Here is a 4981-nt window from a genome sequence, read left to right as displayed (position 1 = left end):
TGCAAGCAACCTTTGGTCATAAGCAAAATTAGTACAAATTGTTTGAAAAGTCTTAACATGTGTTAGAGGATCTCCTTTACCATTATAAAGCTCAAAATGCTGGATTTCAACATGTTTAGGAGGGATAGCTCGAACAATGTCAAGAGAAAGTGGGCTCACAACATCAAATGTAGGCACACTAAACTTAGATTGATTCATAGAGGCAATTTGTTGCTGTAAAGAAGAGACAGTTTGTGCAAGATTGTTAATGGTCGCTTCAGTCGAAGAATTCATATTGGATGTGTTAGATTGAGATGGAGGTGTTATGTTATTGAAAGAAGGTAAAGAGTAAGGTGGTGGGACTCTATGATAATTAGTCATAGGAGATGATTGGATAGGAGGAATACTACAAGGAGGAATAGAATGGTTAAATGAATTGCCCCCTTGCGTCATGTTCATTTGTGAAGATGTAATAGGGACACTCATTGAAGGAATGAATGAAGAAGTCAGATTGAATGAAGGAAGAGGGTTAATTGAAGAAGAAGGGTTGCCCCCATGACTAGTAATCATGGGAGGAATGTCTTGTGTTGAAGTAGTCATTATGTTTGATGTAAAAGTAGGTATACTAGCAATAGGAATCGTCAAAGGAATAGAATGATTGACTTGTGTAGGAGGTTGTGTATAACCTAGGGTTTCGGCACAACTCTTCATAGGCATCACGTTCGAATTCACAATGTGTGAAATACCACGCAGAATATCAATTCCATTCTTATCACTTTGAAGCATATGTTTTAGACCCTCAATTAAAGGAAGAGCTTGACTATCAGGGTATTCTTGAGACATCCATTGTCGAAAATCGTCAAATTGGTTATCCAATTTTGAAAGTTCTTCTACAGAAACCTCATGGAGAGCTTCTTCATCATTAGGAGGATTAGAGGAATTACCCATGTCCTCGTTAAAAAGGCTATTCAAATTAGGTTCCATCTCCTCAGTAATTAAACCTCGGAAAGACTTAATTCTATGGCTTTGTCTAACGGGAATAGTGTAAGTAGGGCTTATTGTTGTAAAACTCATGCACTAGAAAGAGAGAGAAGATTTTGAATTTAGAGGTAGCAATTTTCAGTAAAATCAGCCAATCTTCTGGATTTAAGCTGTTAAATGCAATCACAACAGTCTCCCGAAATTTCGGAAAAAATGCTCGAGACCGTGGCGCCCGGAGTGCAACACGGTCCTTGCAACTTTTTTCAAAATTTGCAGGGATGAAAGGTATGATGATTTTAGAGCTAATCTGAAAAAATTGAGTGATTTTACGATCTGTAGATAGGCCAAATTAAAGTTGTAATCTCAAAATTGAACCCTACCAAGATTGTCGAAAAAATGCAAAATTTGAATAGAGAGGGAAACTGAAATTTTGAATTTTATGATTTTAGAGGGAATGTCAAAAGCAATGCAAATTTTGAAATTCAAAAATTGACTCAATTTCACGCAAAATTCAATTTTGAAAGCGGAAATCAAAGTTGTTGTAATTAAACACTTAATTTCAAAAGTCACAAAATACAAGAATTTGAATAAAGCACTGAAATTTCGAATGAATGCAAACACAATTTTCAGATTTATGATAATAAAAACGCAATTTTGACACAAAATTTTAATTTCAATGATTTTTGAATGATTAGAAGCCTTAGACCAAGCAATCACAAGACCAACTTTGATTGTAATTTTGAAAGTGTTATAATTGACAAAATCAGCCAAAATTCTGGATTTTAGCAGGAAAATACAGTAAGATCTCGCTCCCGAAATTTCAGAAAAAATGTCAGGGACGATGGCGCTCGAAGTGCAACACGGTCCTCGCAACTTTTTTCCAAATTTTCAGGGATGAAGGGTATTGTGATTTTATTGCAGAATCCAAAGTTACAGCTGATTTGGAGATGTTTTGATTGGTCAAATTGTCGGACAAAGGTTGAATTAAGAGGGTTTCAAAAATTAGGGTTTTGACATTTAACCACTTAATTTTCAGAATTAAAACACAAATATGAATTGAAAATTTGTAATAGAAGGGCAGATCTGAAACAGGCATTAACATTTAGACATTTCGCAAGTTCAATTACTAAAAAGAAAATTTAGGGTTTTTATGCAATCACCTCTAAAATTTTGCAAAAGATCAAACATGGAAATGTAATCAATTTTTTCAGATCTAAGCATGAAAAATCAGAAAGGATGTTCACGTCGGGTTCACCAAAATGTAAAGCGGAAAAATCGCGATCGAACCCTAGTTGTTCTCCCCTCTTCCAACTCCGAGGAGAGAGAAGGGAGGTTCACTAGGATTCGATGGTTTTTCACTTAGGGGAGAGACTTTACATTCAAAAGAGGGGTTGAAACTCATAAGATCCAATCCCACACAATGTAAGATTGGATGCTAAATGAATTTCAAGGGTTAGGAAAGCAAGGCTACCCTCTTTTGTAAAGAATGTTGTTAAGGAAATTAAGCTAAGCATGCATAGAAAGTGATAAAGATTCGCTTATAAACTGAGTTCAGATTATAGGATGAAGCTGCGGACCTGGAATTAGCAGTAAAATGTCGATACGGCGCTGTCCTGCAAATTTGAGCAAAAGTTGTCGGGACGATGGCACCCGGCACCACGGTCCTCCGAAAAATCCGCGAAACGAAGGGGGATCTGTTCGTCTCTGCACAAGGATTCCAGATCTTCAATTTCAGCCGCGTACCTGCAACCTACACACAAAAAAGCAAAGACGATTGGGGGGTTAGGGATTGGGGGTTTGCCTTTAGGTCAAACCCCAGTTTTGGAATTAACCAAGAAATGAGCAAGAGCTGTAAATGTAAATGACTGTAAAACAAGTACTAATACCTTGTTCTAAGGATGTTTGTATCCTTATGTGCGAAGGTTTAGATGTTGTATGTTGTATGTTGTATGTTGTAGCATGTAGTATGTGATCTCCTCTTCAATGGTTGAATCCTTGTCTTGAATGCAACACTTAGCCTTGAATGGAGACTTGAAATGATCAATTGCTTGAAAGAATGCTTGAATGCTTGAATGCTTGAGTATAATTTCCATGCCTTGTACATATATCCTCTTCATGCCAAATGAGAGAGAAAAATGTAGTTTATATACTTGTCATTTAGGGTTGATAGACTGATTTTCCCGACCTTAGGCCGACCAGGAAATGTAATTTCCAAATTGCAAACAAAAAGACCCAAGCCCCTTAGGAGACCGGGCCCAAAATAGGACCCAGGGACCAAGGCACTGGGCGCCCTGGTCCTGAAGGACTAGGGCACTGGGCGGTCTGGTCCCACCTCCCGGGATAGCAGGGTGCAAGGAGGTTCAGGCCAAGGTGCTTGAAAAATGCAGTTTTTAGTGTCGCGAGCAAGTTTTGGGGTCTCCATTCATGTTGCGTGTTGCGTCGCCATCGTGAAGACCGAAATGCAGTCGAAATTGCAAGTGTCACAATTTTAGGACGCTACAATCCGAAAGAGACTCATGTTACTGTTGTGAAGAGGATCTTTAGATACTTGAAGGGGACTGTTGACTATGGTTTATGGTATTTGAAGAATGATGATTTCCTGCTATGTGCCTATACTGATGCTAATTGGGCAGGTGATGTTGATGACTGAAAGAGCACTACCGACGCAACTTTTTTTTTTGGAAAGAAGTTGATTTTATAGTCTAGAAAGAAACAAGATGTTGTATCTATATCTACTATTGAAGCTTAATACATTGTTGCTACTAGAAAGTGTACTCAGGTAGTTTGGATGGACCAGATGTTGAAGAATATTAGAGTTGTTTATGATGAGCCTACTGTTATATATTGTGATAATTCAAGTGCTATCAATATTTCCAAGAATCCCATACTGCATTCTAAAACAAAGCATGTATCAATAAAGTATCATTTCTTGAGGGAGAAAGTTAGTGATGAAGAAGTCAGATTGGAATATGTATCTACAAAAGACCAGATTGTAGATATTTTCACTAAGCTTTTGCTTGTAGATATATTTGTCTATTTGAGAGACAAATTAGGGGTCTCTGCCCCTCCTGATGAGAACTACATGCATGGAGTTGCATCAATCCAATGGATTTCAAAGCCTTATTTTCTTATTCGGGTTGATGAGTTGGTGTTGTTACTCAGCTGGAGTAGTCAGTGTTATTGGAAACAATAATGAAGGAAAACTGAGGGGGGGGGGAGCTGAATCAGTTTTCACCAGAATAACAAACTTAACTTCAAAAGAAAATTTGATAAAATGTAGCAACAACAAAGATAATTAAATTGATAGCATAAAACACAACACCAAGATTTTGATGTGGAAAACTCGATTAAGGGAAAAACCACAATAGAAACCTACCCATAATAAGATGATACGTTGCAGTAGTATATGAAAATAATTAAAATGGGGCATGCACATGCATTCAGGCTCACTGCTCAAGATATAATAATACAAAAGGATATTACCCTTAGGGAAGGTTCACTACCTTACAAGGAAGCCTCACTGGCTTACAAAATATTTGGACAACAATTCGGAATCAAGTGAACTGAAAGAATAGCATATGCAAATGCTTGACGACAATTCTGGTTAAGCACATTTGTATTCTCTACAAAACTCCAATCTCTACTTATTCATAATGCCAAAAGATGTATTTTCTTGTTCGCACCTTTTCTAGTCTCTGATAATGCAGACACAACATCGATCACCAATTTACATGACTTTATCACCTATTTATACAATTCATCAACCTTGACTACAAGGTCGACCAAACCCTCAACTCACAATTACATCAAACGATACAACAATCGACCAACAAACCAATATAATTATATACATGATATAACATGGACCTAAATGAAATTCTCTAACACACAACACTACGGGAAATCACATCAAGGTCAACTGCAACATGCTACACTGTCAAGAATACCGCATAACACAAAGAATATCACCAGTTCAACAAAATCACCAAGAAAATGCACAAGGATCAATGTAGACCATCAA

This window comes from Cryptomeria japonica, chromosome 3, assembly GCF_030272615.1.
Source record: "Cryptomeria japonica chromosome 3, Sugi_1.0, whole genome shotgun sequence".
NCBI lineage: Eukaryota > Viridiplantae > Streptophyta > Pinopsida > Cupressales > Cupressaceae > Cryptomeria > Cryptomeria japonica.
The sequence above is the reverse complement of the archived record's forward strand: the minus strand, read 5'-3'. Positions refer to the sequence as shown.